This window comes from Manis pentadactyla, chromosome 1 (genome assembly GCF_030020395.1).
Source record: "Manis pentadactyla isolate mManPen7 chromosome 1, mManPen7.hap1, whole genome shotgun sequence".
NCBI lineage: Eukaryota > Metazoa > Chordata > Mammalia > Pholidota > Manidae > Manis > Manis pentadactyla.
The window spans coordinates 79,026,860-79,040,598 of record NC_080019.1 but is presented as its reverse complement, the minus strand read 5'-3'; the positions used below and the strand labels follow the sequence as shown (position 1 = coordinate 79,040,598).

General features: G+C 39.1%; 1 long non-coding RNA gene across 1 annotated transcript; it reads left to right on the top strand.

Annotated features, from left to right (window-relative positions):
• Nucleotides 1-6,510: 6,510 nt before the first annotated feature.
• Nucleotides 6,511-11,027, top strand: LOC130684913 (uncharacterized). The gene is made up of 3 exons (XR_008999294.1): nucleotides 6,511-6,578; nucleotides 7,517-7,618; nucleotides 10,891-11,027. It is a non-coding gene; the product is annotated as an uncharacterized LOC130684913 (long non-coding RNA).
• The last annotated feature ends 2,712 nt before the right edge of the window (nucleotides 11,028-13,739 follow it).

Genomic DNA, 13,739 nt, shown 5'->3' with positions numbered 1-13,739 from the left:
TGATTACTGAGGAACAGACCCATCAATTAACATTTATGCACAACACAGGAATTCCAGAAGCAGATATCAGATGGGGTAAAAAGAACAATTTAAAAACAAAAGAAATTTATTTGCAATCAAAACAAAATATGGTTTCTAGGTGAATGGATTTACCACTTACAGGCATACCTCTGAGGTACTGGTAGTTCAATTCCAGACCACAGCAATAAAGCGAATACTGCAATAAAGCAAGTCAAATGAACTTTTTTGGTTTCCAAGTGCAAAAAAAGTTACGGTTGCACTACAATGTAGCCTACCAAGTGGGCAATAACCTTGTGTCTTAAAAAACAATGCACATGCCTTAATCTTTTTGTGGGTGGAGGGCTTTGCCTCAGTGTTGACAGCTGCTGGCTGATCAGGGTGGTGGTTGCTGAAAGTTGGGGTAGCAGTGGCAGTTTCTTAGGACAATGAAGCCTGCTGCATCAATGAACTCCTTTCAAGAACAATTTCTCTAGCATGATAAGCGGTTTGATAGTGGAACTTCTTCAAAATTGCATTCAGTCCTCTGAAACCCTGTCACTGCTTTTGTCATTTCAAGCATCTTCCCCAGGGCTGGACAACATCTCACCAAGCCACTTTGCTCATCCATGAAGCAACTCCTCACCTGTTCAAGTTTTATCATGAGATGCAGAAACTCAAATATAATAATAATGACAAACTGAAATACTGTGAGAAGTACCAAAATTACTGTGATTGGTAGACACAGAGACACACACTGAGCAAAGGGTGTTGGAAAAATAGCTCTGATGGACTTGCTTGATGCAGGGCTGCCATAGACTTTCAGTTTGTAAAACATGCAGTATCTGCAAAGCACAATAAAGCGAGATCCGTCTGTGCTAGACAAATTTAAGGAAAATAACCCATGCATATTATTTATTCACAAAACAATTATTACATGCCTGCACTACAGCAGACATTGTCAGGCTGTAGTAGAATGGTTTCTGTGGCCTAACTTCCATGATTTTCCCACAGTCTGTTTCATTTTCTCTTCACCAGCGGGCTTCAGTTGGTTCTGTGCTCTTCAATCACGGGCATTTAAAAGGACCAAAGGATATGGAACAAAATGGTAAATCCTTTAAAGGTACTTACAGCCTTGCCCCCATTCTCCCATGCCTGTCTTTGAGTAGAGACCATACTAATTCACAGATTCTTTCCCTGTGGATGATATGACATACAGAACTGTGGTGTCATAAATTCATTCAGAACAGGGGCTCCTTTTGCCTGTTATTTTTTACCCTGAAGAGAGCAAAGAAAAAGTGTCACACACTATGCTCCCCTAGTCTTAGATCTTCACTGCTAAAGACCATTGTCTGCTTGAACTGGCTCTTTGAGAAATGGTTGAACCCACAGTTAAGGCAGAGAAAAAGAACAAGAGGGGCCCAGAGCAACTTACGGAAGAGCAGGCCGGTGCTCAAAGAATGATGGCCACATGACAAAAGGTTAAAGAACTAACTAGAAAGGGCCCCACCAGCAAAATTAAAGACCATTTGAGCATCAGAATAGTAATAGTACAGGATAATGACCTACTGAATAAAATAGGATCCTACACATCCCTACAGACTTACTTAGAAATGTGTAAATTAAAAGTTTCGACTAAGATACATATAGGTTCAAATTACTTCCCCACAAACCCTGCTGATTTTAAAGGGGGAAAGACAAACTTTTACAGCAAAGCCTGAAAGCCCCCACAATAGTCATGTGATCCAAGTGGTAATCAATAATGGGATAAAGTGCACTTGAGCACCACATAACGGGATTCAGTAAGATGAAGCACCGCCGGGATTTCGCTATGTTGTATAGGACATACAGGTGAGGGAATTGTTTTTAATGAGCTCTCTTTCCTTGTTGTGTGCCTTTTTTTCGGTACTTGTGTTTATCTAGTCAGGAGTTGGACTTAGTTTGCAGTTTGTTCTCATAGTTCCTTTTGTGCATCCCAGTCTTCAACTTTTTCTAGTGTTCAGGGTATGGGGTAGTTTACTTCAAGGCTTTTATTCAGTGTCTGCTCCTCAGAATCTGTCTCTTGCAGCATTCCCAGCTATAATTCACTGTTGCTTTTATTCAGTGCTTGTAGTCTGGGGGTGGGGAATGGGGAACAGAGTGTCCACTGAGGTTCAATTGAAGTGTCAGTCTTAAGCAGGCACTGTAAATCTCCTGAGGCCATACCCCAGCTCAATGCAGTCTGCAGTCAGAGACTGTGGGCACCTGGCCCTTCATCTCTTTAATCATGTTATCATGCAGCAGGCATTCACAGCCCAGAACTGGCTAGAAATGTGAGAGGAGTAGATGGGTGATGGGTACGGGGGGTAGTGAAGGGGAGCCCAGGAGGAGGGTTGGAGGGTTGATAGCATCTTTCAGTCAAAAGAGACTCAGTAAGTAGAGACACCTACCAATTCCACTGAGAAAAATGCCAGAGTGGAAAAGTTCAGAAAAGGAAAGGGAGACCACTCATTCTGGGGCTACTTGCCCTGTGTGACTTGGCTGGGGCAAAACTCCATAGAATATTAAGTCTCCTATTACCCTGGAACGGAATTTCTACTGCACCTAGGCCATCACCCTCCTACCCTTCATGCCCCACACCCCAAGATGCCTTGGCCTGAACAGGAACACAAAAGATGAAGAGTTTCTCGACCTGCTCTGGCAGCACCCAGGCCCAGGAGAGGGGAAGTTTAGGGCCTAGGAACCAGGTCACTGCAGGGTGGGTTGTGACACTGAATGTTACAACACTGGATGTCCCTAAAGGGTAGGTGTGGGGAGAAGATTCAAAGTCAAGAGGGTGGAGCTGCATTTTCAATCTGCAGAAGGTTGTTCTGGGTGGGGAGGTCTGGCTATCAGCCTGAGGGCCTTTGGGGATCAGAGTAGGGAGGAAGGGGAAAGATTGAAGTGGAGTAGCTGCTGGGAGAGAAGAGATGCTCCAGGAGAGACAGTTAAAATGACCAGAAAATCATGTCTGGGCTTCTAAGCATCTAGTCAGCTGCTCTTTCCAGTCCAGGTATTGAGGCTGAATAGAATTTGGGCTCAAAAAAAGCTACGATAATTGAAGGGTACTTAAAGGGAAGTCAACAGAGAATTCCTGTCATCATTTAGGGGGAAAATGATCTTAAAAAAAACTCCCAGGACACAATTACTGCTCGCAGCTCGGGCACTAGAGTGTCCTTGGTGGGTGCTCAGCGGTTCCCTCAGAGACCTGCCCAGCTCTGGCCCAAGGCACTTGAGCAAGTTCCTGCTCATAGAACCAGAGCAAAAAAAATGAAAATGATCACATTAGTAATAATCAAAGGTTTTCAAAACTGAGATAAGGTGCTCAACCCAATGTGGAAAATTTTGGCTGAATTGAATTTCTGTACTGTGGCTTTCAATGAAATGGAAAATGTTTGTTTGAACCCACAAATAAAGGCCAATTCTTCCCTGGGAAGAGAAAGGATGTCTTCATACAAGATGTCAAACTAGCGGACCATTCTCCTTTCAGAGGAGGGTGGAATACCATCTCAGCACAGAGACCATGACTTCCCTTCCCAGCCTCATAGTCTCAAAATGTGGTCAAGCATGAAAGACAGGCAAAAATCTGGAGCAGGAGACTAGATGAAACATTATTAACTGGACACTGCAGGGTTTGAACTGGTTTGGATTTCTAAGCAGAGATTGCCACAAGATAATACCCAGTTGGCTACTGACTTCTGAATTTACTTTTCTTCACAAAAAAGCATTCCAATTAAATTTAAATCTACTTTTCCTACTTGTACCAAAGGACAGCTTATAAATATACCCAAGTTGGAAATCAACTACAATTGGAAAACAGATGCTTGAAGCCAGCTTGCCTACTAAATTCTGGCATTTGTTTCTGCCAATGGATTTGATTCCCATCATTAACATACTGAGGTTATTCTGTCTAACAATGACAGGAAACAAGCACTGATTTATTTCTTCCTGCTTTAGAAGTTGCTTTTGAGAATTAGTTGCTAGGAAACATTTCAACTTTAATCGCACTGGCAGCAGATAACAGCCATCTAGAAACAGTTCAGAGAACGTCCCTGTTGGATGATATGATGATGTAAATTGGATCACAGACTACTATAAACCTACTGTGCACGGTCCTATTAAATCATACTGCCAGAATTTTCTCCCTACTATTGCTATCCACAAGCAGAAGAGGTTTTACTTGCACAATTCATTTTGTTTACAAATCTATTTTGTTGTTTGTAAAGAGGACAGACTCACTCAAATAACTCAGATAAATGTGCTTGTAACATTTGTTCCATTAAAATTGGGGAGAAAAATAGAAAACTATAAAGTGAATGACATTAAGGAGCTAAAACTGATCATCAGTCACACAATATATATGTACCAAGTTCCTATCACGGACAATTGGGAGTGCTAGGTACGCCCGTCACAGTACTGAAGTAAAAAGTATTGTCCTTAAGTTGCCTAAGGCTGAGCATACATGTGGAAACGTTACGATAGTGTTCAGGGTATTATTGAAAGTAAGCAGTAGGAACATTTAGCTAAGTTTTAAGGGTCAGGCAAAGCTTCCTAAGGAACTGATATTTAAACTAAGACAGGAAGTTTGCTGGGCAAATTGGAGATGAGGAGGAGACTACATCTGACAGAGGGAAAAACACAAGCAGATGCACAACAGGGGCTCTGCAATGTGGCTGGTGAAAGGGCAAGCTCCTGGACTCTACCTCAGCCAATCAGGATCGGGTTCTGCTTCAGCTCCTGGACTCTACCTCAGCCAATCGGGACCCGGATCCTATTTCAGCCAATCGGAGCTTGGTCTCTCTCTCTCCTCCAGTCAGAAAAAAGTGCACCAACCACCCCTAGACTCTGCCAATCAGCCAGGGCCACGACCATCACCCCACCAACTACCCCCAGGCCCAACCAATCAGCCAGGGCCATGACCATCACCCCACCAACTACTGCCAGGCCCAGCCAATCAGCCAGGGCCACGACCATCACCCCACCAACTACCCCCAGGCCCAGCCAATCAGCCAGGGCCACAACCATCACCCCACCAACTGCCCTAGAAACCCATAAAACCTTTGTTCTTGGAAAAACTCGGGCTCTCTCTCTGGCACCTGGCCACTGCGTTGGCATTGGTGTGAGATTGAGCTCGGGCTAGCTCGAATAAAGGCTCCTTGCTTTTGCATCCGTGTTGGCTCCTTGGTGGTCTCCTTGGGATTCGTGACTTTGGGCACAACAGCTGGAACCACTGAAGTTGTGTTCGTGTGTGTGTGTGTGTGTTACAGGCTGAGGGTCAAGAGAGGAATGTGACAGGTGAGGACTAGATCTTGCAGTCCCCTGAGAGCCACATTAAGAAGTTGAGGTTGTATCCTGAAAGCAACAGTGGAAGGTTTTAAGAAGGGGAATAAACTGGAGGTTTTACAAAGGGGAATGGAGGATAAATGTCTCACCCATCACGATCAACGCTATGATATTCAGAATAGGCATCTGCATGCCCTCTGCGGAAATGCACCTACACCACGACTCTCACAAAGGCGCTTATGAGAACTCCTTATGAAGAACTATCAAAACTCCCCTTTGTCACAACTCATAGGCCTTCAACTAACTTGCAGCACTGACCAAAATATACACCTATATGGATCTCTTTATATATGCCCTGGTCTCCCAGGATTTGTGTCCTAAGAAGAGACCTTGCTTTGTTCTCTTTCTGTGTGCAGGCACTAAGGAGAGGCCTAGTGAAGAGTCAGAGTAAAGGTGGCCATCACAAGTCAGGAAGTGGCCCTCACAACTCTGCTGGCACCTTGATCTTATACTTCCAGCTTCCAGAACTGTGAGAAAATTAATTTCCATGTTTAAGTCATCCAGTCTGTGGTATTTTATTACGGCATCCTAAACAGACTAACACACTAGATTAAAATCAAGGTATCAGAGGGGTTCATTCTTTCTGGAGACACTATGGTAGAATTCTTTTCCCGCCTTTTTCATCTTTAGAGGCCACCTATATTCTTTGATGTGTGGTCTTTCCATCTTCAAAACCAGAAAATGCTTCCATTATAACCTCTCCCTCTCTGACTACAGTTCTTCTGCCCCCCTCTCCCACATTTAAAGAACCCTTGGGATTACACTGGACCCACCTGGATACCCTAGGATAATGTCCCTATATTCAGTTTATTTGATTAACAACTTTAATTCCACCTGCAACTTAATTCACCCTTGCTACGTAACATAACATTGGGCTTAGGATGTGTCCATATTCGTGAGGCCATTACTCTCACCATCACAGAAACTCAATCATTCACTCACCTAGGAATGATTTCAGATATTTGGTCAAACACTATATTACATGATTTTCTTCAAGTATTTTCTTGATGAGATAAACATTTAAATCAGTGGCCAAGTAAAGCAGATTACTCTCCATAATGTGGGTGGGCCTTAATAAAAAAATAACTGACATCCCTCAAAGAAGAGAGAATTCTGAGAACATACTGATTTTGGACTCAGACTGCACAATCAGTTCTTACCGGGTCTCCAATCTGTTGGCCTACCTTGCAGAATTTGGACTTCACTGCTTCAATAATCATGTGAACCAATCCTTAAAATTTATCTTTCTTCCCTTCTTCCTCCCCTATCCCTCTCCCTCATTCTGTTTTTCTGGAGAACCATGACTAATACATTTTTCTCTACAATCGATCTTGTGGTGAATATTGCTGTATGTGTTTCCTTGTATGCATATTGAAGAGGTTCTCTGCGGATATTCCTATTATTAGAATCACTAGTTCTAAGGGTATGAACATCTTCATTATTATGACATATGATAACACTGCTTTCCAAATTGGATATTCCAACTGATTGTCTCGACAGCAATGTTTGAGTATTGCTCTTGCTGTACATGCTTACCACATCTTGATATTGTTAGTTTTTGTCAGTTGATAATTTTAATAAGGACTCTCATTGTTAATTTGCATTTCTGAGATTTCTAATGAAGTTGAGCATATTTTCATTTGTTTGTTGGATGTTCATCTTCTTTCTAATGTGAATAACCCTTTTACATATTTAAGTCTTTTTTTCCCATCAGTTTGCTTATCTTTTTTCTTATTGATTCACAGAAGTTCTTTTCTAGGTTACCAAATATTTTATATTATATGCATTACAGATATATTCTCCCAGATTGTGGTTTTGATTTCATTTATTTGTGATGATATTTTTGTGCAGAAATTTTAAACTATCGTATTTATCAATTATCAAGTGTTTGTGTTTTTAGGTGTTTCATGTCTCTCTCAGATTTGTTTTGGGGAACAGATTTTTTTAAATAGTGTGAGTAGAAACCTAATTTTATTTTATATAAATGATCACCCCAACATCAAGTAATTGTTCATCTTTTCCCTGAGTTGTGATGCCTCTGCCAGCACCAACTTTCATAGTACTGTGGGTCTGTATCTAGGCTTCTCCTATTTTACTGATTCATATACCTGTGAAAAGTTGCTCAGTATCAGTAATTCCCTTCCAATTTTCTTGACAGTGTATTTCCTCTTGAATATCATTCTGATTTGGTCCCTTTGAATGTCAACTTATTAACTGTGGTCCACAGAGCAGGCAATGAGAAAAGAGCACCCCATAACAGGTAATTTAATGTCCTACTAACAGAGATTAATCTCTAGTAATTTCCCAGGAATCGATTCTTTATTTTAGTTATGTTTTTCTTCATTTTGTTTTGTAAAAACCAAGTTCAGTCATGGTAAGAAAGAAATATGGGAATCAAATAAAACTTAAAAGGTACATACAATTTTGTCACTAAAGTAGGTAACCTACCCCAACACTCTCAATTTTATGTAAAATATTTTAGGATACATAATGCATATTTTAAAATCATTGGATACTGAAGTTTTTAATAGAAAAAAAATGATGGAAAGTGAAAGTTCTGAGGGTGAAATATATGTTTTTTTGTTGGGCCTAATGGATGACTGCCTTATATGACTTGTAAAATAGTTTTTATTTTATAGTCATACCTAATGTAAGTGGAACCTACATAAGAAATGTTTTAAAAATAGTATTTATGCAAATGGGAGAATTGGTATTGTATATAGGTCAGAAAAGCTATCTATTTTACTTAGAACTTAAAAATATTAAGTCGATTGAATTAGGTTCATAAATTCATCATTATCCACTAAAATGTAGCCAGAGAGGGAAACAAAACAGGGAGAGAAAGGAGGCAGAACCAAGAATGCCTGCAGTCTTTAGCCCACTGCAGGGCAAGAGGTTTAGAATGCAGTGGGAGTCTGACCAAGCTGGGCTAAGGTCTCAGTCACAGCTGAATCCACACAGGCCCCTCCCACTGACCATGGAAGTGGGGCACCCACCACGTTATATAAAGTTGCTGGCATTATAATAACAAAAATCTATGTGCACTGACGTCATGAGTATTTAGAAGAGTAGCCGTATGTGCAAATATTAGTGCCCAACTGCGGGAATTCTTGAGAGAAATCAGTTCCACAAATCATAAGAGACACGGTATTGAATATTTGAGATATGTAAAATAGCTTAACCTGCACACTTACAAGTTTCTAAGTATCTCAGGCCTCTTGTCTGCCCTGCTGACTCAGATCAGAACCAGTGTAGCTAATAAATCATGCAGGGCAGGATTGTTCTATCCTGTTTCACTAAATGGGAACATGTTGTCTAGTCCACCAAACAGGAAACCCAAGTCCTGGGAAAGGTGGAAGTTTACTTCCTGGTGACTGTGATAAGAGCAGTCACAGCAGCCTTCTGTTAGATAGCTGTCCCTGTCCTTCATATTTACCACAAGTTTCAGCCACTTGGTGGGGAGAGAACAGGGAGTCTCACTCTTGTAATGTAAACACATTATTTTTAAAATGGGGGTAGGGATCTAAGGTATATGATGGTGAGTTTAGTGAACAATCCTGTATTGTATACGTGAAATTTACTAAGAGAGTAGATCTCAACTGTTCTCGGCACCAAAAAAAAAGAAGATAACTGTGTGAGGTGTGAGGTAATGGATGTGTTAACTCATGTATTATAGATCATCTCTCTTCCTCTCTCCCCCCGTCTCTCCATCTCTTTCTCTCTCTCTCTCTCTCTCTCAATATACACACACATACACACACACACACACATATACCTTAAATTTACACAATGTTATTTGTCAGTTATATCTCAAAAAGCTGGGGAAAAAGAAGGAAAACAAACATTAATAAATACCCATTTATCCATCACCAAAAAAACAAAACAAAACAAAAAATACTTGAGATTTGCATCTATGTTCATTGCTCATTTTTCAACCCGTGACTCCAAATAGAAATATAAACCCTGAGGCCTTGAATGCTCAAGCAGCTCCTGCTGATCCCTGTTAATTTTCTTTTTCATTATTATTTGTGCCAGATCCTACTCAGGCTCCTAGGGAGAATGATGTGAAGTTCCCACAGAGAAACTCTTCATGTGGGTAGAGGCCACACACAAACAGCGCAACCTTAAATAATGCCAGGTGATGAAGGGAGGACAAATATTCCATCACCTGTGCTTGTGACTTTCAGAGCTTTGTTTTGGACTTATTGACTAGTGAACTGAACCTGTTAACCTGGGCTCATTACTGAATGCCTGATAGGTCCAGGCAAGTAAGAAAAAGTTGAGAGGCTGCAGGTTTAAGACATCGGGAACAAGGGAAGACAGGGGAATTGGCAGTACAGTCCAGCCTAAAATCTCTCAAATTAAAAAGTAAACAAGTAAAATACTTTTCTGGCAAACCCTTACCTGTAGGCTGGCTTCATCAGGGACAAAGGTCTCCATTTGCATTCACCTACCGATAGTGTTGTCATACCTACTCCCTACTTTTCAGAAGCAAACAACCCATGAATAAAATTTAAGTACTTAAAACAATTTATTAGAAACACCAGCATTTCCTCATGATTGAAAGTGAGGACTGTAGAAATTCCCAATTAGAGTTAGTTACTCACCTCTGCCACCTATTAGCTCTGTGCCTTTTTTTTTCTTTTGCCATTTCTGTGCTTTGGGCAAGTCACATAACCTTGCTGTGGCTCAGTGTCCTCATCTGTAAAATGGGCATATTTGACCCATTCACCTGTGACTACACCTCTAAATACTCCCAATAGACCTCAGTGGGTTGTTGTGTGGATTAAATGAGTTATTATATGAAAAGTTCCCAGAACCATGCCTGGCATATTTATAGTAAATATCACAAAATGGTGTTACCTATCATTATGTAACTGAGTTTTCCCTTTTAAATTAAAATTCTGTTTTTAATTTGATACCTGAGATTGCCTATTATACTTGAATAATTTGGTTTTTTGAAATCATTCAATTGCTTTTCTTTTTTAAAATACCAAAACATATGATTTCTAGTAGACTTTGTAACAAGCATGTCTACTATACCTAATCCACCAGTTTAGGATCTTGTGGTATAGTGATGTTGTTAAACGTTAGCATGCATAATAATTACCCAGATTGCTGGGCCCATTCTGACTCAGTGGATCTTAAGTGCTGTGTGAGAATTTGTATTCTGACTCTTTAATGTAATACTGATGCTGCTAATCTGCCTACCAGAATTGAGAACCACTGTCATTGTAAATGAAACATAATAGTTCTTGAGGATTCTGAAATAGTAATCTATTTCTCCCTGTGTGTACATATAACTACAAATACATACACACATAATTTAAGAGACATATAAATCTGTTAATATCATTTACTATATATTTAAAAGGTAAGACTTATTAAATAAAGAATCATATAAGTACAAATATTTAGGATGTTTGACATTCATGTAATATTTACCTAAGTTGCCATGTTGGGATGTTTTTTAAATATATAATTTCACAAACATGAAATTTTTTATTCTCTCAATTTGTCCTTATCTGACAGGTGGCTATATGATCACTGCTTATTCAGAGCAAGAAGACATCCTAGTTGTTCTCCTTTATGCCCATTTTCCATTTTCCCCTTTCTCTTTGGCAAAGATACAGTTAAAAAAAAAAGAATCAACAAATAAAAACTCTACTTCTTGCTTCCAAATGTGATTTGTGTGTGTATGACATTTTCAGAGATTTTCTTTTAAAAGCAGTACTCCTTTTGAAAGTATTTTAAAGCTATATGATGCTGAATTTTTAATAAGTATTAGTTGCACAGTAGTAAATAACTTAAGGAAGAGGAAAGCCAATCAAAACAATAGTAAGCTTGTATTTTGCAAATGAGTTCTTTTTACCTAAAATTGTGCTTAAGTTAAAAAGCAGAACAACATTGAAAAAAATTTTCCTGCCATTTGTTGTAAAAGTAGGCACTTATATTGCAGGGATTGACTTTCTGGTTTTATGATACATGGTGTATTTTTGACCAGTATATATCATATCTTTTTATGAAAGTAGGAAGAAATAGGATTTGAAGTATGAAAAACTGGGCGCTTCAAGCAATAGAAACAAATTTAAACTGATACTGATTTGATTACATTTTCTTACCTGTTGAAAATGCATACATGCATTATTAAAGTAACTGTATCCTTAAGAGAAAGAATTGATCCTAATCACTCTTTACTAATGTATGTAGTGTCCAAATATATAAAATGGTATAACTCTTCTCTTTTAGTCAAGTTATGACACCAAATATTCTGGAATTCTGCCAACAGATCAAACAGTGTTCCCAGGTCAGGCGATACCACCTGAGACTCAAGTGTCAGGCTTAAAAGATCTGTAAAGACTACCAAAAGAATGGTCTGAGTTTTTTTTCCTGATTGGTTTTTGGCACTGTACTGTTCTACTGTATAGGCCACAGACATCTACATATGCAGTATAGAACTGATCCAATTTTCAACTGCAGAAATAGTGTCAGGTTCACCTCAAGCCTCAAATTAATTTTATGGAGTTGATATTTAGAGAATTGTTAGTCAAATCACTCTCTTAACAGAAGTTTCCTGAAGAACTGATTTCATACAGTGTTAGAGAATTAAGAGTGATTGGTAGATAATTAAACTTAATTATATCAGCATATGAAAGAAATAGGTAAAACTATAGCATTTTTGCTTATAAACCAAAATATGATCAGGATTTGATTTCATCTCCTGAATTTCCTACCTGTGTGATTTTGGATAAAACCTTAATGAAACCTCTCTAAGCTTTGAATTCTTTATTTCTAAAATAGGTTAATAATTCCCTTTCTGGGGTTTTTGTAGAATTAAATAAACATGTTTTACCATTATCATTATGTTTATTGTTAATGCACCACCACTGATCTCAACTCGACTTAGGTAGATGACATTACACTGTAATAATTTTTTTATGACTTTCAGATGATGCATATCATATCCTGAGACTATTTTTTTAAAACAATAATGTTATTCATTCTTGGTATTGGGTATAGCTAATCTAGCATTTTCTACCCTGAGGAAATGTGTTCTCCTACACTACCATGTGCATTTGTGACATAAATTCAGTCTTTGATATGTAATTCAAGTAATTATAATTATATTTGTGTGTATTTACTGAACAATTTACATGTTCTAATTTTGTTTTCTTAAATGTTTATGTTAAATTGTGAATTCACAGTGTTAATTTAGCTTAATTTCTACATATCAAAACATGAACAGTGGAACTTACTTTAGTGCTCATAAAGGAGTGTTTGAGAGTATAAGCACAACTATAGAATTGTATACCAGAGGAAACTTTTTAATTTATAGATAAGAAAACTGAGACTAATGTTTTTTAAGATGGTTTATGGTAAAGCTCATTATATGAATATAACCTTTTAATAATTCTGGTTTTTTGAGGTTTCTATATAACCTCAGGATTCTTGTAAAAGTATAGGAAATGTAGCTTATTCTTTTCAGTGACTGAAAGAAAAGGAAATTAAGAGGGCAGTTCTGGATGAAAAGGCTTGTAAAGAGGCAATAATATGGCTCTTTCAAAACTTCAAATATACTAGATTTTGAATGTTACATAGTATCTCTATACTTCTTTTAATCGTTTTGTCAGTTTTCAGCAACTGAGTGATTACTAGGGCCACAGAGCACAGCTCTGACACGCTCGTTGCTTCCTCCTGGTCCAGAGAAAGGGGAGGATTTCAACATGTTAATCTGGCTGAGGGTTGGCCTGTGACCTTTCTCATCAACCTAATCTCATCCATGGAGATTAGCTACTTGGGGGACATAGTTCCTTGTGGACTGACTTAACTTCATCTTTGACAATGTGGCAGCTTTTATCATGGACTTTCCCCCTTTAATGATCAGTGGGCAGTTGTCTCTCCCTCCTGTACAGCTAGGGCTGTGAGATGCTAAAGCTCTGTCCCATTTATGGGCAACACCCCCACCAGGGCTTCACTGACATCATGGGGGGCAGGGACGAGGTTGCCTTTCATGCTCAGACTCACAGGATGTGCAAGTCTCTTCTCGTGGTTCAAGGGGGTTTACAAGTGTCCACGACTGTTGTGTTGTCTAGCTAAGATTAGCAAATGGGCCCATGCATGAGGGAAGTTCACCACTGTGTTCCTACCCCTCTGTTTCAGGGTCCTTGTGCAGTGAAGTTGCTTGCTCTCCTCCGTTTTTAATATATATCACTTCTGTTTTGAGATACCAAAGTCTGCACCGTTCTGTCACCCAAAGTCTGTTACCAAATGTGATGTCCTAATTCACATTCTAATTAGCCTTTCTCCCTTTTGTGTATGTCTGAATGGGGATTTCTCAAGAATATCCCTTTACACAAGGTGCAAAAAAGTAAACCAATACA